Source organism: Lithobates pipiens, unplaced genomic scaffold (genome assembly GCF_037356315.1).
Source record: "Lithobates pipiens isolate NorthernLeopardFrog02 unplaced genomic scaffold, aLitPip1_a1.2 Scaffold_10, whole genome shotgun sequence".
NCBI lineage: Eukaryota > Metazoa > Chordata > Amphibia > Anura > Ranidae > Lithobates > Lithobates pipiens.
In genome coordinates this window covers 37,258,094-37,280,559 of record NW_027507686.1, presented here as the reverse complement: position 1 = coordinate 37,280,559, position 22,466 = coordinate 37,258,094, and positions in this window count along the sequence as shown.

Sequence of the window (22,466 nt, the reverse complement as noted above, 5' to 3'; positions counted from 1 at the left end):
AAGTGTTAATACTTGCCCCTCCTGCAGGTACCCACTGTCTTCAGAAGCTAAGTTGACTTGAAAATCTTCAGCATCGGCCACTTTCGGAGATGCCTGGTCCACCTCTGTGCTGTGATCCCTTTCTCTGGTCAGATCAGGACACAGTAGTAGCAGAAGTGTGGGGTGGAGGGCAGGCATCTAACACTCTCTGAAGTATACTGGATGCCAAAAAATTTTAGATAATTGTGGCTCTTGAAGTGATAGGTTAATGGCACTGGAACCTTAGGTGAAAAGAACTTGTTTGAATTTGACTTTGACACATTGGTACTGGTGGGGAGCCACATGGACAACCAAGTGATATGTGGGCTTCTTCCATACATTAAGAAACTAATACAGAGACCTCAGGAGGTAAATGAAAGTTTAAAGTCTAAAAAATCTAAGTGCCACACTAAATCTTTACAGTCCAAAAAGTGAAGTTTGATTCCCAATCTATGGTGAATAAATGAGGCAACATGTTTTGAGGGCCACACAACTCCCCCTTAATCAGGGCTAATTACATGTCTTATGTTAGTGTCATGTACCCGGTGAGAGGCTGAAGCGATGAGATGGCTTCCTTTGCAAAGCTCCCTTGAAGGTGGGGACAGGAGGTGCTGAGCCCAAAGAAGCATGGGCTGCCAGATGTGTGGTTGCTGGACGAATCAGCTGTAATACGGAGCTCTTTGAAGACAGGACTGAAGTAGCAACTAGGGCAGAGTGGCACTCCGGGCAAGCAGATAGGTCTGGCTGGAAGGACTGGACAGATGTGGTTAGGAACATGAGCCAAAGGTCAGACATGATAGGCAGGAGAGTGGCAGAAGTGTAGTCAGGAACAAACCAGGGTCATACACAGGGAATCAACAAGAGTAGAGTTCATAAGAACATCTGAGGGCAGAGCCAGGAGAAGAGCAGTAGATGGGTCCAGGGTCAAGCCAGGTTGGTAACAGGAGATCCAAGGATGCAGCATACACTGGACCAAGGAATGCAGGGAACTGAATATAAACCATCAATCTCTAAGCATAGCTGCCGTTAATATAAAGGGCATTTGGTGCCAATAATTGTTGAGAGAATACGCAGGGTGTGACTTGAACCAGCACACACAAGCGCACCCAAGTGTAATTCCAATAAGTCTACGTGCATCCCTGTGTAGATGAGCACGGCCATGGTGGATATTGGCAAGTGTGCCAGGTCTTTGCTTGTGCAGGTAACTTTTCTGGTTAGTACCCTGACAATTTTGTTGTAACCCTAATGAAGAGGGAGCTGAGTGGTTCCCAAAATGTGTTGGCTAATTTATTCAACAGTTTGGAATAAAATCAATTTTTTTTAATTCTAAAACTTTAGTGTAGCGCTTAAATTTTATTGCCTCTAATGCCGCGTACACACGGTCGGACTTTTATGGCAGCAAATGTGCGATTGGAGCTTGTTGTCGGAAATTCCGACTGTGTGTAGGCTCCATCGGACAGTTACATAGTTAGTAAGGTTGAATAAAGATACCAGTCTATCTAGTTCAACCTGAGTGAGTGTCTACAATTGTCCCTATCCCAGTACATTGCACACTAACATCAGTCCCTACCCTCAAGGAGCCCACAATCCAAGGTCCCCATTCATATACTAGGGCCAATTTTGGGCAGAAGCCAATTAACCTACCTGTATGTCTTTGGAGTGTGGGAGGAAACCCATGCAGGCACAGGTAGTGTTGTGGTTGGGATTTGAACCAGCAACCCTTTTTACTGCTAGGCGAGAGTGCTAACCACTACACCACTGTGCCGCTCAGTTTCTGTTGGAATTTCCGTCGCACAAAATTTTAGATCTGGTTCTCAAATTTTCCAACAACAAAATCCGTTCACGTTAATTCTGATCACGTGTACATAATAATTCTGACACACAAAGTCCCACGCATGCTCAGAATAAATTATGAGGCAGAAGCCCTCGGTCTGGTAAAACTAGCATTCGTAATGGACATAGCACATTCGTCCTGCTGCAAATTTAGAAATCATTTAATGCATTCTCTTCTTTTTTTTTTATAATTTTTTTTTATTGGTGCTAAAGCACAAACAAACAAATAACATAGAACGCAGAATAGATGTATAGTAGTGACTGTGACTTAGAAGCATAGGTGTACATCCTCATAAACTCGTCATTACAATTAAACAGCGGTCACCACTATGTTCAAATGAGGTGTTGATTGGAAAGATGGCAGGGCATTTACCCACTGCTCCCACTTATATGTGGTAAGTGTAAAGACCTCAGGAAGGACTTGCTCCCCACCGTTGACTCTCGTGGAGGGTATAGTGTCTTATTGGTGTTCAGGCTAGGGGGGTTATTCTCAATTCAGACCCATCTAGATTCCTCTAGGCCATAGATGGTTCTTCCAACCATTTGGACCAAACTTTCTGATACTTCAGAGGACAGCCTCTGTTGAAGTATGTGTCCTTATATAGGGGATTATCTTCTTCTTTAGAATGCTAGAAGAATGAGGTTGGAGTTCTCACAAACTTCTTTCTTTATAATTTCTCGTGATCTCACAAATTTTTTCATGAGATCTCCATAATACTTTTTTTTTATTTTTTTTATTTGTTTTTTTTATCAAGATCTGCATTTCTAGTGCTCTCCATAATATTATTTCTCCTTTTGTGTGTCAAGTTACCACAACACCATTATTATCTTGTATTTTTTAACCTCAAGGAGGTTGATTGGTGTTCCTTGTTAATTTGACATTGTTTGTGAGTAGGCAGGTACATTATAAAAATACAAACTGTCCTTTTTTAACTAAAACACATAGCCAAGTATTTGTGAAAAAGAAATAGCCATTTATTCTGGGTCATAACAAAATAAAGAGGAAGGCAACGCTGAAGGAACTGGTGAAATTTGCGAAGGCTTTGTACCCCAGGGCACACATCAGTTATTTTACAGTCAAAATTGGTGGCCTGAGGAGTCCATATAATAGTGAGCACAATCCGGTCCAGGACTACAAGAAATCAGGAACAGCAGCAGGTGACATATCTGTCCCCAGGCTGTGGTCATACAACAGCCGGCATCTTTTGCCAGACCAGACTTAACCCAGGCCATCACTCTCTGGTTCCTCCTTACATGCTTCCTTCCAGGCTGTGGCTCTGGCGTTGGAGGTGTGGCAGGAGGTGGAGGAGGAGGAGGACCAGGGTTCAACTCACAAATGTGGCTTTGGCTTGTGAGTTCGCCCCTCAACCCCTTATTTAGGGCTTGCAAGATCACTTCCTCACATAAGAGGCATTGGCCCTCCTCCATTTCCAGCATTTTGCATGCTGTCTGGCCTGCCAGAAAATGCAGTCTGTCATAGTACCACAGCCTGGGTACAGAAATGTCATCCGCTGCTCCTGATCTCAGGGAATCCTGGACCTTCTTGAGCTCCCAAATATAAGCGCCACATGCCACCAATTAGAACCTTCAAATAAGGGATGTCTGCCGTGGGGATCACCGGATTCACAAATTCCAGCAATTGATCCAGCGCTGCCTTCCTCTTTTATTTATTGTTATAAAAGGGGTGGTTTACCTGTCACAGAGAGGGCAGCTCCCTGTACATATCAATGAATATGGGGATAAAGTCCTCATCATTGAATAGATCCATTTTCTCTGCAAGACACAACACAAGACAAACCCTAATATCAGGCAAAACGCTCTTAATCGTGACCCAATATAGGCCTCAGTCTATAAGCAGTAAAAGCCACTGATGCACCAACCTAAAATTGTACTGTTCTTATAACAATCATCGCTTTCGTTACTTCGCCCCCTGCTCACAGATCGTACGTACGATGCACGCGTGTTCTTCTTTATATACACTGCGCATGCGTGAAACTCCGCTCGCCTCTGACGTTATTTCTAGTCTATTCCCTGCCTCTTCTTTTTCGGCGCAGTGGGAGAGCACATGGCGGAGAGACAACAGCTGCATGCAGAGGAGAGCAGCAATGACAAAAGGCCGGAGCTCCGAAACTCATGATTCCGGAGGAGATTGAAGGCCTCAATTATGGCCTTTATAGCTGATGGTGGAGATGGTGGACATCTTCAAGAGGGACGACTATAATGGGAAGTATGGACCTTACCCAAAGCCAAATGTGAGAAAGGCCAAGATCATGCCTAAAGTTGTGAAGAGTCTGCACAGGAATTTTGGGGTACAGCGATCCAAGGATCAACTGAGGAAACAATGGTCAGACCTCAAATTGAGGGAGCAGGAACAGTATAGAAGAGAGTGCTGCAAAAAAAGTATTTTGTTGTGTGCTCCTATTCTTATTCTTAACATTCGTTCTGCTCTGTGTGCGTTTCTTTACTGTTGTACATTTTAAAATGGCAACTTTCATGTTCATCAGCACAGTAATAGGTCATAGGAAATATTGTTCGTTCGCCCACTTATAAAATGGAGGATGGACATTTTGCCAGCATGTGTAAACTGTCTTCACAAACCGGAAGGTCAAAAACACGTTCTGTACATGCCATAGAGGACAGTGATGACAATGCAGGGTCAGACTCAAACTGCTCCCCAATATATCTTGCAGCAGTACAAAACACATCAGTCTGCAGATGAAGCCACTGTAACATTACAGATAGGTGCTAATAAAACTCCAATCACATTCAAAATAGATAAAGGAGCACAGGTAAATTGTGTGCCAAACCACATATACCTGGAACACCTTAGTAATGAATCCCCCTTAGAGACTAAGGACCTACCGAAACTAATGGGATATGGGGTTGAAAAGCTGAAAGTAATGGGTCCCTGCCATGCAAAATGTTCTTACAAGGGATCTGAAAAGGTTTTACAATTGTTTGTGATAGAAACACAAGCCCCAGCCATGCTAGGTCTCAGAATAAGTAAAGAGATTTGACTTGTGAAAATCATAATGACTGTGGATGGTGGACAAATAGGTCTGACAGAGGCTGACATTAAACGTAAGTACTGTGATCTATTCAAGGGCCTGGGGTGCCTCCCGGGTGTAAGCCGCCTACGTATAAAAGAGGGTGCACAGCCTGTTATTCATGTCCCAAGGAGAACACCTTTAACTCTTGTGGATTAGGTTAGACAAGCACTCACTAGGATGGAGAATCTGGGAGTAGTAAAAAAGGTCACAGAACCATCGGGGTGGGTTAGTTCTATGGTTGTGGTGGAGAAGATGAACACAGGTGCAATTTGTATATATGCATTGACCCACATGATTTGTATAAAGTCATAATGAGAGAACACTACAAACTCCCCACCATAGAGGATATAGCACTCAAGCTAGTAGGAGCAACGGCATTTAGTGTACTAGATGTTCATTCTGGTTACTGGCAATTGTGTCTTGATGAAGCCAGTAGTTACTTGACCACTTTCAACTCACCTTAGGGTCAATGGCGTTTCACAAGGGTACCTTTTGACATAGCATCTGCACAGGAAATATTTCAAAAGAAATCACACAAATTGATCGCTGGTCTACAGGGTGTTAAAGTAATACAGTAGTTGATGATTTGCTGGTCTATGGAAAGGATCAAATGGAACATGACAAAAACCTTACTGCTTTGCTCAATCGGTGTGGTGAGAAGAATCTTGCATTCAATCCAAACAAAATGCAAATTGGGGTAGAAGTTACATAATTTGGACACCTACTAACCAAAGAAGGCTTAAAGCCTGGTCCAAAGATTACAGTTCTTAACATGAAGGCTCCAACCTCGGGAAAGGAGCTGGGCATTTTCAACTATCTATCCAAATTCACACAGGGCCTTGCTCAACAGATAGCACTGCTACGTACACTGCTACAGAAGGAGATTGTTTGGTGTTGGGATACAAACATGGAAAAGACTTTCGACAAAGTGAAAAAAATGATCACTAAACATCCAGAGCCAATACTGAAATATTTTGACATAAACTGTGACACTGTACTGCAAGTGGATGCATCCTAGTTTGGGTTAGAAAATTAAGTTCAATGCTTCCGAGCATGCATCAAATTGTTTCCGAGCATGCATAGGAATTTTGTGCTTCAGAATGGTACAGACGTTCGGAATTTCCGATCGGAAATTTTTCCGACCAAAAAATTTAAAACATGCTCTCAATCTTTTGCTAGCTGGAATTCTGCCAGGAAAAGTCCAATGGAGCATACACACAGTAACATTTTCGGACCAAAAGCTCTCATTGGACTTTTTCTGGCAGAATTTCCGCTTGTGTGTACGGGGCATTAGTCGTATCATGTGTAATGGCTGAAAAAAACGAAAGAAGCTGTGTCCTGAACTACAGGGATTCTGGCCAATGAAAGATGAGCTATACATTCATTTGGATATCATATTTATGGGAGTCCATATTCTCATTCCTAAGTCATAGCATGCAGAAGTACTGAAACAAATCCACCAGGGACATTTGGGCATCAATCTGTCAAAGCGCAGAGCGCGGGAGTTGGTCTACTGGCCTAACTTGGACTTTTATATTGAGACACTTGTGAAGAAGTGTGAAACTTGCCAGACATTTCAAAAACACAATGCAAAAGAACCTCTTACACCATGGAATGCTCCTTCATGGGCATGGCAAAGACTGGCTACAGATATTTTTCATTTTGAGGACAACCATTACCTGATAGTAGTAGATTACTACAGCAAATACTTTGAGCTAGTGCAGCTGAGAAATTTAAAAGCATCAACAGTCATATGAGCCTTCAAAACAATACTTTCAAGACATGGAATGTGGGAAGAACTTGTGTCTGATAATGGCCCACAATTCTCGTGTTCTGAGTTCCAGTGATTCCTGTGTGAATGGGGAGTCAGGCACAAACCCACAAGCCCCTATCACCCACAGCCCCTATCACCCACAGTCTAGCAGAGAAGTATGTTGGCATAGCCAAATCCCTTATACTGAAAGCGCAATCATCAGGGCAGGATGTGTACCTAGGACTGTTAAACTATCATGCAACACCTATTGAAGGTTTATGCTCACCTGCACAGCTGCTAAAGGGTAGAACACAGAGGACCACAGTGCTAATTGCACCACAGAAATGGCAGCCTTAGTCTATTCCACAGGATTGAGTAAAAGCTCAGAGGATCATAAATATGAGAAAAGGCAAAAACTGTATTTTGATAAATCTACAAAATCCCTTCGTTCACTCTCTCCTGGGAAAGCTGTGTGACACAGAGTCACTGGGAATACATGGGAACCTGATCGAAATTATAAAAGAAGCCAATTCACCAAAATCATATGTACCGTATATACTCGAGTATAGGCCGACCCGAATATAAGCCGAGGCCCCCAATTTACCCCCAAAAAAACTGGCAAACTTATTGACTCGTGTATAAGCCGAGGGTGAGACATGCCTGTCCATCCCTGTGTGTGTGTCCGTCCATCCCTGTGTGTCCGTCCATCCCTGTGTGTCCGTCCATCCCTGTGTGTCCGTCCATCCATCCCTGTGTGTGTGTGTGTCCATCCATCCATCCATCCCTGTGTGTGTGTGTCTCCATCCATCCATCCATCCATCCCTGTGTGTGTGTGTCTCCATCCATCCATCCCTGTGTGTGTGTGTCTCCATCCATCCATCCATCCATCCCTGTGTGTGTGTGTCTCCATCCATCCATCCATCCATCCATCCCTGTGTGTGTGTGTATCCATCCATCCCTGTGTGTGTGTGTGTCTCCATCCATCCATCCATCCGTGTGTGTGTGTCTCCATCCGTGTGTGTGTGTGTGTGTGTGTGTGTGTGTGTGTGTGTGTGTGTCCAGCCTACCTGTGTCCCGAGCCTTTGTCCCGAGCCTCCGTCCCGTGTCGTGCCTTGCCTTCGTCCCGTCCCGTCCCGTCCTGTCCTGTCCCGTGCCGTGCCTTGCCTTGCCTCCGTCCCGTGCCCTCTTCGTCGGCGGCCATTGTAAAATTCAAAAGCCGCGCCTCCTCCTTCGCCTGTGATAGGCGGAACACTGAATTTCCCAGCAGCCTGTGTTCCGCCTATCACGGACGTCGTATCATCCTCGTCCGTAGTACGAGGATGAGAAGATGCCCGTGATAGGCGGAACACAGGCTGCTGGGAAATTCAGTGTTCCGCCTATCACAGGCGAAGGCGGAGCTGGAGGCGCGGCTTTTGAATCAGAATGGCCGCTGTCTGTCTGCTCGACACGCTGATCGAGCGGGCAGACAGCGATGACTCGAGTATAAGCCGAGGGGGGCACTTTCAGCCTCAAAAAAGAGGCTGAAAATCTCGGCTTATACTCGAGTATATACGGTAATCGAGACCAAGTGTGGAGAGAAACTGAGACAAAACAGGCATCATCTTCATCCAGACACTGCCGCAGATACATCATTAGGGGGAATTGGGTGACAATGGAGATAAAAAACAAGCCCATGATGGCACAGAAGTCTTAAACATGGATAATGCTGGGAGTGACTCTCAACTGGACACCAATCCTATGGATGATGAGCCAGCGCTTACTTTCTCTTGCTATGGTCGAGCTATTAAACCAAAAATATGGAGGGACTTTGAAACATTTAATATGAGACATACTTGAGAGGGAAGAAGTAATCATGTGTATGCTTTATGTTCTACTTCAAGTGCCTAGTTCCCTATGCATGGTAGGAAACAGTTAACAGTTTTAGTCATGTGATCTGGGGCGGGAAGCTATGATAGTTGTAAGATTGATGCTCCCGAATAAACACCAAGCTCATGTTCAAGCTCTTTGCTGTCTGCCTATAATTAGTATTAAAACATCACAGTCAGGAAAAAAAATAATGCCTTATTGTTGGTGTTATTGGGATAATTTGTGCCCCAACATTGGTGTCATTGGGAGGAATTGTGCCCTATTGTTGGTGTCATTGGGAGGAATTGTGTCTCATTGGGACAATATATTTGGTTCACAGCACACTGGGTAACACTGCTTGCAACTCGAAAGGATGCAGGACATGGCTCGGTGCTGCAACTTGTTGTGCCCCCACGTCTCCATACAGCTGGTGGTGATGATGCCAGATCTGTGAAGCTCTACCCCCTCCTCCTCCTCCGCCACCCCCATGCCCTCCTTTGCAGAATTGTCCTATGAACTTTAGGTACCTCTTAAGCGTTCAAAGGGCTATTCCCAGAGTCAGGCTAAAAGGTGCCATGCAGTGCTTCAGCTGGTATGTTTAGGGGACAGGAACCATGCTGGAGCAGAGATTCTTGCAGCTCTGCAGGGACAGGCCCACAGTTGGTTTACACCACGCCAGCTGGAGCCAGGAATGCTGGTGTCCGATAATGGCTCAAACCTCCTGCCAGCCCTTAGACAGTGAAAGTTGACACATGTGCCATGCCTGGCACATGTCCTCAATTTGGTGGTGCAGCGTTTCCCAAGTACGTACCCAGGATTGCAAGATGTACTAAAACAAGCCAGAAGAGTCTGTAGCCATTTCAGGCGGTCATACTGTACACAGCCAGTGCTCAGTTGGCTGAAATTCAGCGGGAATTCCACCTGCCCATAAACCACCTGATTTCTGACATGCCCACCAAGTGGAACTCAACTTTGGGAATGCTGCAGTGGCTTTACATGCAGCAGAGGGCTTTCAACGAGTATCTATGCTAGTACAGCATGACGACGGGTTCAGGCTGCCTCAGCTTTTTTTTCCCCATGATAATGGCTGATCATTAAGGATGCATGCACTGTATTGTCACCATTTGAGGAGGCCACAAGCATGGTGAACAAAGACAGTGCATGGATCAGTGACACAATCCTTGTTGTGTTCCTGCTGGAGCAGACTCCGCGTGGCATTATGGACAGGGCACTGGAGGCAGAGCAGCAGGAGGAAGAGGAGGACTTCCTTTCCCCTTAAGGGCCACTTTATCCAATCACCATCATTCCTATGTCACAGAACACAAATGAGGAGAGTGGGGAGGAGAATGAGGAGGAGGATTCTGGCACTTTCATAGGCTTCAAAGAAGAGGAAGACATGCGTCAATCTGTAAGTGATGCCTTTCCAACCCCAGGACCCTTGGGAGTAGTACGGGGCTGGGAGGAGGAAATTCCAGATGCTGTCATCCTGAGCGACCCTGAGGAGTCTGCTTCTCAAGCCTCTGCAAATTTGAAGGGCATGGGCAACCTCATGTTTCAAAGCCTGCGAAAGGACCCAAGAATGCGTGGCATAAAGGAGAAGGATGATTACTGGTTGGCAACCCTCCTTGACCACCGTTATAAGGGGAAGGTCTCAGAACTCATCCCATCCCTACTAAGAGTGCAGAAGATAAAATGTCTTGAGGACACGTTGTTTTTGCTGACTCCAGTAGGTTACAGTGTGATGGAAAACTTTGTTTTGAGTCTTCTGTTGGTAAAGAGAGGAGCATTGGAGAAGGTGTCCGCCTAAGTGAGGCATTTCAAAAAAATTTTAGTTCTCACAGCCCAGCGCTGTCATCTTCCACATCCCATCGGCAGCGTCGGCATCACATAGTGGATGATTACCTCTGGGCCAGAACAGAGATGGAGAGCTTTTCAGCTGATGATCCACTGACTTACTGTGTCATGAGAATACACCACTGACCAGAACTTGCCCAGTATGCTAGTTGTTGGGCTGCCCTGCATCCAGAATGGGCATTCAGTGCTGCAGGAGGTTTTCTTACAGATCATAGAAGGCGTAAGTCCACAAACTCCGTGGACCGTTTGACTTTTATAAAAATGAATCAGTCCTGGATTATCAGCTATGAAGCCCCTGATGCCGATGTCACTGATTAAGTCTTTTTGGGATGTGGCACCACTGACACCCAAAGACCAATTTTTACGCACCCATTACTTCTATCCAAAGTCAAAGTGACACCAGAATGTATCCACAAAATTTTCAATCTTGTTCCCAGTGCACTTATTCATTACTCATGCACAAAGCAAAAGATAAATTAACTCGCTGTGGGCACGCAAGTAAGTTGTTAGCCAACACTCTTAGCCCTTGTACACACGGTCAGACATTTTTCGACAACCAAATCCATCGGATTTTGTCCGTCGGATCTTGGCCGAAACTGTTGCATACACACGGTCGGACAAAGTTGACAAAAAATACGATCTTTCAGAACGTGATGACGTAATTTTGTTACGATGGGACTACGTTCAGGCTAGTAGCCAATAGCTTTGATGTAGGAATTTGATCTGAGCATGCGTGGCACTTTGTCCGATCGGAATTCTCTACACATGACCGGAGTATGTCCTATCGGACCAGTTTGTCAGAAAATATTTCCAGCAAGTTTGAAAATTTGGTCCGACGGATATTCCGACGGAAACAGTCCAATGCATAACACACACAGTCGGATTATCCGACAACACAGTCCGATAGGACACATTCCAACGGATTCTCCGACAGCGTGTACAAGGGCTTAGAGAGACCAAGGCATGCAATCACATCACCCATTTAGGGATTACTATGCCAGCCTATACCAGTTAGAGGGTGAATTTCCCTCCCTGACATCACACATTAGATGAAACGCTGCCAGTGAATACCAAGTTTCAGGAATGCCCGAGTTGTCCGACGAGATAGCCAAGGAATTAGAGTAGAAGAAGGAGCCCTTAAGCCAAGGAATTAGAGTAGAAGAAGGAGCCCATAAATCATTGAAACCTGATAAGGCCCCTGGACCTGACGGGTATACTCTATCTTATTACAAGAATTTTTCTGATAAACTGGCACAAAGATTTATAGCCCCCTTTAACTCTTTAGGCGATGGGCAGATAATACCGGCAGAGACACTGTTAGCGCATATAACAGTCATCCCCAAAGAGGGGAAAGATCGGGCACAGTGTCTTATTTATCATCTAATCTCCCTACTAAATGTGGACCCTTAAATTTTTTACAAAGATTTTCGCCACCAGATTATTGGGCCATATCTCCTCTTTAGTACATCCTGATTAAGTGGGCTTCACCCCTGATAAGACCGAGATAATATGCAATGGGTTCTGAGCGCTATACTTTTTTCTCAAAGTCACCATAAATCCTTAGTCCTTATATCCATGGATGCAGAGAAAGCATTTGATAGGGTTTATTGGACATGTTTGAAAGCCATGCTACAACATATAGGCTTGGAGGCTGGCATGCAAAGCTGGTTTACAAGTTTATATTCCGCCCCAACTGCTTTGGTCAAGATCAATGGCATAATGTCAGATAATTTCCCCATATGCAATGGGACGCGCCAGGTCTGGTCATTATCGCCCATCATCTTTATCCTTACGTTAGAACCTTTTTTTAAGAATCATTCATGCTAACCCAGATATCAGGAGCATCTCAACGAAGGGAGGGGAACATTAAACATGCCGCTTATGCGGATGATCTGATATTTTTTTATAACCTCCCCAATTATATCCCTCCCATGCTCTTTGTTAGAGTTACGCACATATGGTGCATTGTCTAATTTTAAAGTGAACTATAGCAAACCTGAGGTGATGGGGGTGGAGTTGAGTGCACCCCTTCAAAATCAGATAACTACCCAATTTGATTTAAAATTGACAGATTCCCATATATGTTATCTTGGGACAAATATACAGAATAAATTAAATAGGGTGTTTGAGCGTAATTTTGCCCCGATGGCACAACAGTTCAAACTTGACTTTTAACGGTGGGATAGGGACGTTTTTACATGGTTTGGTAAGACCAATATTATAAAAATGAATGTGATGCCAAGACTTTTGTATTTACTTCAAACTTTACCTATTAAGATTCCCCCAGATTTTATGAGAGATCTTCGATCAAGATCTTTGAGATTTATCTGGGCCAGGAAACCAGCGAGAGTACGCAGGGCTATCTTGTTGTTTCCTAAAGAAAAAGGAGGGATTGGATTCCCGACCCAGTTAAATATCATGAAGACTTGCATCTGGCACAGGTAGTAGACTGGTGTGTGCTTCAAAATAAGAAGCCATGTGTCCACATGAAACAAGCAATGGTTGCCACAGCCTTGGAAGGGCTTTCATGGCTACTGGAGGCAGACATCCCATGGGATGTGAAAATACAGCCAATGGTGGGTGCCACTTTACGGACTATGAAAAATATCTTTAAAACTACTGCTATGTTGCCATACCCGAACCCTTTAACTCCAAATCTAGGCACACCAGCTTTTCAGTGCTTTTAGTGTTTTAGTGCTCTGCTGCGGCTCTAGTAGGCTCTTACATTTCTCAATGGACAATCATTTGATGGCAAGCAGTGAGTTTGAATGTAACTTTTCATCAGATCTGGATTTTCTTCACTGGACACAGCTCAGTGCTTTCCTTCGATCGATGCCAAAAACACTTGCTGTAGTACGAGCACCTTCCATGTTTGAGCAATTATGTTTAACTGGGGAACTGCTGAGACATTCGGTGTTATATCGTTATGCTTCGCTGTTTGGATTGAAAGCTCCACAAGAACTTGCTTGCCTACAATCATGGGCAAGAGATTTGGGGGCCACATTCTCTCAGGTTCAGAAGGATAGGACTTTATTGTTTGCTCATAAGGTGTCATTGGCGAGTAGGTATCAAGAAGGAGGGCATAAAATCCTGAACAGTACTAAATCGGATATTTCCTCAGGTATCGAATGTCTGTTGGTGATACCAGGAGACTGAGGGCACTATGTTACACACATTTTGGGAATGTCCGGGCCTGAAAGAATTCTGGACGAGGGTTGCTTAAACTGTTAAAACAATTACAGATATTTCTCTTGGAGAAAACTCGGCAGCTTTTCTATTACATGACATCCCTTTATCTATTAAAAAATATAAAAACTCACTTTTAAAACATCTGCTTACCGCAGCGAAGGCATGTATGCTGGAATTGTGGAAGAGTACTACCCATCCAACCAGATCACACTGGTTTGCCAGAATAACAGAAATCCAACAAATGGAAAATCTTACTATGAAGCTGAAAGACCAAGATGAGAAATATCAGAAATTCTGAAATCCTTATTTTATTTATAGCGAACAGATTTTCTCAACCTCTCAGCAACAAGGGGTCCACTAATTTGTCTTGTAGAGGGTATCCAATGGAAAATAGAGGGGTGAATAGTTGATTGCGTTTGAGACTTGAGAAAAATGTTTTTTTTCCCTTTCTCTTCTTTTCTTTTCCTTCTTTCTATTCTTTGATGTTAACCAGGGCTCTTCTTGGTTAAGGAAAATATAATAAAAAGGGAAATCGTGTTGCTTTCTATTGATTATGGTGAAAGTTTGCAGAATCATTATATCATTTAAAGACAATATAGCCTGGCAGTATCTGTAATAGTAAACCTTACTAACCATGAGATTGGAAAGTTCCACATTAACGTTTATGTCATAGCCGTGGCTTTTTTTCTTATGTAACTGTAACACTGTTTTTGTGAAAATAAAGAAATTATAAAAAAAACGACAAGTAAGAGGGTCATGTGATCTTACACCACTCGTCACCAAAGGTCATGCGATTTCTCATCAACTGCCACTTTATCATAGAATGCATGAAATCTACTTTAAAATGATCCAAAGATCATTCACCAAACATGTAATTTTGTGGAAGGGGTGTTTGTGGGCTGCATTTAAAGCACTTACTCATCTTGCCTGGCATAATATTATTGTCTCTAAATACAATGCCAGCGTATTATTTAATGTTCACAATCCTATAACAAATTATTATTATTCATACAATTTAGAATACACAGCCATTTTCAGAGAAGAAACTTCCCGCATGATTATGCAGACATCATTAAACATGTTTAAATATTTATAGACACATGCCTAAAAATGAATATTCAGTGTAGATACCTCCTCCCTGCTAGCTATATGACATCCTAGGCTGGAATCACAGTATAATTGGATATCGTTCTTCATCGTGTGGAGATAACATCCCTGAAAAAAAATTTTTTTTTGCCTAAATGTGAAATTCTCTAAATGAACCTTTACGAGAATTTTTGTTATTCACTCTTCCTTTACAGTGTATATTGTATAGCTATCTATTTGTTCTTCACTCTTCCTTTTCAATGTATCATCCCATTGATCGATTCATACACTGTGTATATACACTATATTGCCAAAAGCATTGGACACCTGCCTTTACACGCACATGAATCTTTAATGGCATCCCAGTCTTAGTCCGTAGAGTTCGATATTGAGTTGGTCCACCCTTTGCAGCTATAACAGCTTTAACTCTTCTGGGAATGGCTGTCCACAAGGTTTAGGAGTGTGTCTATGGGAATGTTTGACTATTCTTCCAGAAGTGCATTTGTAAGGTCAGGCTTGGATGTTGGATGAAAAGGGCTGGCTCACAGTCTCCACTCTAATGCATCCCAAAGGTGTTCTATCTGACTGAGGTCAGGACTCTCTGTAGGCCAGTCAAGTTCCTCCCCCCCCAAAATGGCTCATCCATGTCTTTATGGACCTTGCTTTGTGCACTGGTCCAAATCATTTGGTGGAGGGGGGATTATTGTGTGGGGTTGTTTTTCAGGGGTTGGGCTTGGCCACTTAGTTTCAGTGAAGGGAACGCTTAAGGTGTCAAAAGAGTTTCCAGCCCTTCTGCGCTCCATCTAAAGCTTAATAATTTCTGAAGAAGGTCAGTGATGACAGCAATACCTTTAAGGACATCTACTACTGAGTGTGAACAACATATTTAGCAGGATTTTTTTTAATAAAAGCTCTGCCTTTTATCATTAAAGTGTCATTAAATCCACATTATTAAAAACTATCAATAAGTTATGTATTACAAAGCTTTGCTCAATTAGGGTGCAGAATGCACTGTGCAGGGTGGCTGTGTCAATTTCATTCCGGGACACTGTATTGTTGCAGCAATGAAGGTGCCTTGGACCCGGGACAGATCTGCAAAATGAGGGACTGTCCCAGGCAATCCGGGACACGTGGTCACCCTACATCCACCTAGGTAAGTATGATCCTTAAAATAAAACAAAACAAAGAAAAACATACTGGTACATCTCTTTTAAACAAACATTTTACTTTCAACGACTGTTTCTCCACTTACTGTTTACTGGGTGATGTAACCAGGGTCTCCCAAATGTATCATGAGAAGGCTACATTACCAGTGCCCTCGCCCCCAAGATGATGTGCACTGTTACATGTTCCAGGAGGCTGCCCTATTGTTTCAGGAAGTAAAGGGAGATGGATTCATCTGCCCTTAGTGAAAATGGGCACCATGAGAAAACTATGTACCGCATTTATCGGCGTATAACACGCACTTTTTTCCCCTTAAAAGCAGGGGAAAATCGTGGGTGCGTGTTATACGCCGATCCCCTGAAATTCTGAGCCTCTGGGCGGCTTTCAGCCACCTTCGGCTCTTCAAGGCGACTTTCGGCCGCCTTCGGCCATTATCGGCGGCTTTCGCCCATCTTCGGCCGTTCTCGGAAGCTTTCGGCCGCCTTCGGCTCTTCTCGGCAGCTTTCGGCCATTCTCTGCAGTTTTCGCCCGCCTTCAGCTCTGCTCGGTGGTCGAAAGCTGCCGAGAATGGTCGAAGGCGGCCGAAAGCTGCCGAGAAGAGCCGAAGGCCCGCCGAGAACTACCGCACGCCGCCGAGATACACATCCGGCTCTGTATCTCGGCGGTGGCATTTAAAAAAAACAAAAAACAAATAGCAAAATAAATAGACAAGGCTGCAATGGGGGACAAGACTGCAATGGTGGACAAGGCTGCAGATGACACTGATGGGCATATAAATGTACGTTTTTTTTTTCCCCTTAAACTTCCCTCCTAAAAGTTTTTTTCCTTAAAATTCCCTCCTAAACTTGGGGTGCGTGTTATACGCCGATAAATACGGTATACAAAGGATGAAAAGTCTGTTATTATCTGTAACTATTGTATCTGTTTGTAGATTGCCATTTCTAAACATTTTTAAGGCCCCATTCACACTATGACCCAGTACATCAGGCATAGCTCCCAACTGTCTCTGATTTGGAGCAATGTCCCTCTTTCCCTCATTCCTCCTCATTCGTCCCTTATTTTGAGCTGATCTATATAGTTGTATATAAAATGCACGTTTTATCTTTCAAAAAGTGTTTCTCAATGCTAAACCTTTCCTCCAATTTCTAAATTGCTGCATTTGTAAATTTTAAAAGCCAATAAAAAGGAATAGTAGTGGTAAAAAAAAAGCCCTTATGGATTTAATTAAACTTTGTTTGGTTAATTCTCCTTTAAGGGGGTGTGACAGGGGGCGTGTCCTCTGCCTACATACGTTTGCTAGTAGGTATCCCTCATTCCCATCTCAAAATGTTGGGAGGTATGCATCAGGCTTCATACAAATGTGTACTTTTTTACACGTTGTCACACTACACGCTTATGGCAATCCATTATTTTCAAAGGGCTGCCCTATACGCGGCAAATTAGGGCATTTTATTTAGTTTTGAGATTCACGCATTTTTTTAACTGCATGTTTTGCTGTGTGCTTTTTTGAATTACAAAACCACCCACCTGTGTGCATCTGGGGTGCCATTAGAAAGGAATGATACCGCAAACATGATGCGCTTTCTTTGCATGTTTCATGGAGGCATGCAAAATTGCGCGATTTTGTGCATGTTCCTGTGCTACTACACAGTGAATGCAGCATAATTGTGCATTTGTTGTTGCATTTTTAACATAAGTGAAGGTCTTCTTTAAGAAGTTGTTTTTTTGTTTTTTTTCTGCAGTTCTCCTTTAATTGTAGAGAGATATCAATTCTCTACCCGCTCTCCTCTTTTTCTCTTAGTTTGCAGGGTGGCCATAATGATCTAGTATTTAATTCTAGCATATTGTGCAAATCGGCTCAATACCATCAATTACCTGTAAAAGGTCAGTTTTTACTTGTAGACATTATAAACCTGACTCACTAAAAATAGCAGCAATAAACACAGTTATTGGTGCATTACATGCAGGTCCATCAAACCGAGAGGTCACTACTGCTAAATTCACATTAACTGTTTCCTGAGATATAAATGGACACATGGAATGTGCGAAGACAGGAGGATAGGTTCCTTGTTACCTGTACATGGTGCCTGTAACAACCAATCCATTATTTGTGTACCACCCTGATAGGTAGGTTGCTAGGACTTTAGAAAATGGTAGTTCTTTTTGGCTCCTCTTTAATCATTGGAGCAGCTATTGATTTCTCTGAGCTGTTCTAGATCTCACAGGCTGCAAGTTTGACGCTTCCCCCTGCATTCTGGATATATTCTGTCTGCTGTTTCATTCCTCTGCTATCATTATTAGTCACTTCTGACAAGTTTTCCTGACACCAGGAGAAAAAAAGGTGACAGAGGAGGGAGCTGCAGTGCACAAGTTGTGATTGGCAGCCTCAGCTCTGTTCCTGTGTGAAGGGGGGTTCTCTCTCTCTTCCAATCAGCTCTCAAAGCTCTCCACACTGAGGTCTGCAGTGTGTAATTTCAGCTTTCACCCCTCTGTTTTCTGACAGCCCAGACAAAAGCTTTCTGGACTTCTGGAATTTGAACGAATGTAGTAGGAGAAGACCGCAGATAAACTGGTATAATGTATGTAGAAGGATTTGTTTCACATCTGTGTATCACCTGAGGCCAATCACTTCAATGGATATATGTGATGGTTTACAACCACTGTAATGCTGTGTACACACGACCGGACTTTTTGATGGACTAGGTCAGACAGAATGAATCCGTTGGATATTACGATCGTGTATGGGCTCCAGCGGACTTTTTTTTTTACCCAAAAGTCAGACAGACCTAGAAATAAAACATGTTTCAAATCTTTCCAACGGCCTCAAGTCCGGTCGAAAAATCAGTTTGTCTGTATGCTAGTCCGACGGATGAAAACCGACGCTAGGGCAGCTATTGGCTACTGGCTATGACCTTTCTTATTCTAGTCCGGTCGTACGTCATCACGTTGGAATCTGTCGGACTTTGGTGTGCTTGTGTGTGGCCAAGTCCATTCGTTCGGAAAGTCCATCAGAACTCCGCCGAAAGTCCGTCGGGAAGACCGTCGGACCTAGTCCATTGAAAAAGTTTGGTCGTGTGTACGCAGCATACGTCTCTTACTTCATGTGGACATTAACACTTTCAGGCCAGCGGCCACATTACATGCATAGCCCCACACACGTACAGAAGAACCATGTCTTTTTTCCAGTCAGTGGCTAGGTCTGCTCTTACCTGCCCAAACCAAAGACCCCATAGCATTGTGAGAACGTAATATAGTGAGTAAGGCTGCTGGAGTTAGGGACAATCTCAAGTCTTCACACCGCACCTTTATTTAGATTCCATCCTTGGGCACACAGGGAAGCCGCCATACTTCTCTTCACAGGGCCTTGCACATCAGAACCACAGGCTCGGCCCATAGGCAAAACTTATACCACTGCAGGCTCCAATATAGAGACCCTGCTACTAAAATGGGGAAAATGAAGTACTAACTGTTCCCTCAATACCAAGCCTCTTCATCTACCATCATCACTGCTTCCACTGTTGATTGACAGTCTTGTTACATCTGTGCTCTCCAACCATAAAGGTTGACTGGAATGTTCACTTATAGACAAATAACCACAAGTATTAACTTAGTTACCATATAAAAACACAAATCCCGTATTTCTAGATACACCATGAACATACCACAGTAATACACGTGATCCCCTTCATAAGAATTTAGATTAGTAATTTCTTCTTGCAACAAAACTGAAATAACTCAATAACCTTTTTCACAGGTTTAGTCACTTCAGAGTGAATGGCATAACATCTTTAACCATTTGCCGACCACACTATAGCCAAATGATGGCTACAGAGCAGTCAGCCATTGCATTGCATACAGGAGATCGCTGGCCACCACAGACTCATAAAACATCTTCAGCATCGTCCGGCAGATGTTAAAGGACCTCAGTCTCCTCAAAAAGTAGAGGCGGTTCTGGCCCTTCTCATAGAGCACCTCAGTGTTCTTGCTCCACTCCAGCGAGATGGAGATTGGGATCACTGGTGGCTTCCTCTTTCCGAAGTCCACAACCAGCTTTTTTGTCTTTGCAACATTTTGACAAAGTTCTCCACCACAGTCTCTTCCCCATCCCTGATACATTCCACTACCGTAGACTCATCAGAAAACTTCTGAAGATGGCAAGACTCTGGTAGCTGAAATCAGTGGTATAGACTTTAAAAAGAAAGAGAGAACGGTCCCCTGTGGAATCCCAATATTGCTGTTCACCCTATCAGAAACACAGTTTTGCAAATGCACATACTGTGGTCTTCCTTCCATGACACAAGGGAGCCATCAACCTGTATTGCTGCTAGCTTCTCGCCCAAAAGATCTAGCCTGATAGTATCAAAAGCACTGGAGAAGTAAAAAAACATGACCCTCACAGTGCTTGCTGACTTATCCAGGTGTGCATACATGCGATTTAACATGAAAATTATAGCATCTTAAACCCCTAGTCTTGGCTGGTATGCAAACTGCAAAGGGTCTAAACATTTACTAACCATGGGTCGTAACTGATATAAAACAAGTTGATATGTATTGCTAGAGAGTTTTTTTTTTTTTTTTTTTTTTTTTTAAAGGTTCATGTGATTGGCACAAGGCCAACCAGCACTGTCCAGATAGAGGGCCAGGAGTCATGCAGCTTCATAGGACAGTCAGGAGAATGAAAACTCCTACAAGCTTTAACCAGTGCTCGGCCATTGATAGAAGTCACAAGACTGCTATATACTTCTGATGAAAAAAGTATTTAGCAGTTTATATTTACTAAAATAATTGCATTTCCATGTTCTGTGTACTGTGGGAGACCAGATATAGTCAACGCAAGGTCCTGGGTTTAGTAATACTTTAATGAATATCTTGCTGTTTAGATCACTTTTCGATATATAATTTTACTAGTGCCCCCTGAAGAAGTGGATAATTTCCATGAAAAGTGTCGGGCCACAAGAAATCAGTATATGTCCTTCATAATATGGCATGTTACAGACTTACTGGATAAATTCTATTTCTGATTAATTTTATGACATGTTGTATAGAAAAAAAAAAAAACATTTTTATACAGTATGTGTATCTTTAATAAAGAAATAGTATTTTATGAAAAATGCCATGCCTTTAAATATTCCATTTCAATTTTTGCTGCATTATTTTGATTTAATCATATAAGGATGTAGCACTATTATTTTAATTTATTTAGGATGTTAAATTCCAAAGTAACATATGTAATGCCGCATACACATGACTGGACTTTTCAACGGACTTGGTCCGGCTGACCGAAATCTGTCAGACAATTCGATCGTGTGTGGGCTCCAGTGGACTTTTTCTTCCCAAAAGTCCGGCGGACCTAGAAATAAAACTTGCATTAAATCTTTCTGACAGACTCGAGTCTGTTTGAAAAAATCTGGTCTTCTGTGTGCTAGTCTGACGGACTAAAACCGACGCTAGGGCAGCTATTGGCTACTGGCTATGAACTTCCTTATTCTACGTCATCGCGTTCGAATCCGTCTGACTTTTGGAGTGATTGTGTGTGGCCAAGTCCATTCGTTTGAAAGTCCGGAGGACCTCAGCTGCAAAGTCCGTCGGATTGTCCGCCGGACCAAGTCCGTTGAAAAGTCCGGTCGTGTGTACGCAGCATAACTATTTTTTTTTCTATCTATATTTACTAATTTTTTAGAAGCATAAATGGAGTTTTCCCTCAATGATCTTCAGCGGAGTCATGATTCAGGATGCATTAAACAAAGCTAAAAAAAAAATCACAGATTGTATGCAAGTTTGTTGGCAGTGCCAAAAGGTATTTCCTTTTATGTCTTTTTATAGAAGTGACAGGTGCTCTTTTTAATGTTATATCCAGACTTCGAGTGATTTGATGAAACCTTTTTTTTTTCGGTCTGCTCAATTTACCTTTGTCCATTCTCTTCCACAAAAACAGCGCAGGTTTCCAGATTAGCATAAGTTTCATTATGAGTCTGTCTAATTATGCTGCTCTAGCACATCCGCTCACGTTTTGCATATTCTCTGTCCGATATATTCATTCGGAAATATTTGATGGCTATATTATACGAAAAGCTCCATTTAATCTGACACTGGGGAATCTCAGAGAAGTACAAAAGATGCTGCACTAGGAAATTTGGCAGGAACCCAGAGAGGGTGAACCAGTTTAACCCACAGGACAGCGCCATTAATTCTCAGGGACGCATGCATGACCCAACTTCCAGACAAAGGATTCCAAATAGTGCTTGAATCAGGAGTTTCTGTGCCTTTCCTTCAATACCGCTTCAGATTTAAAGTGTACCTTGTCAGGGAGAATTAGCAGCGGAGGTGAGGTGTACACCGAGGAAGAAAGGAACGTGTCCATGTTACCTGCAAGAAACAATTACATTGGAATTGATAGTTTTTATTGCAAATGAGAAAATGAAGCATAAATCTGATCTGCTGGGTAAGTAAAAAAAAAAAGAAATGTTATACATCTCTTATAATATGGATTTCAACACCACAGGAAAGAGGGGAGGAAGGAAGGAAGGGAGAAAGGAGAGGGAGGAAGGGAGAAGGAAAGGAAGCAAGACTAGGGAGGAAGGAGGGATGGATAGGAGAGAAGAGATTGAGGACAGAATAAAGAAGGGGAGAGTAGGGGAAGGAGGATGGAGGGAGGGACAAAGAAAGGCAAGAAT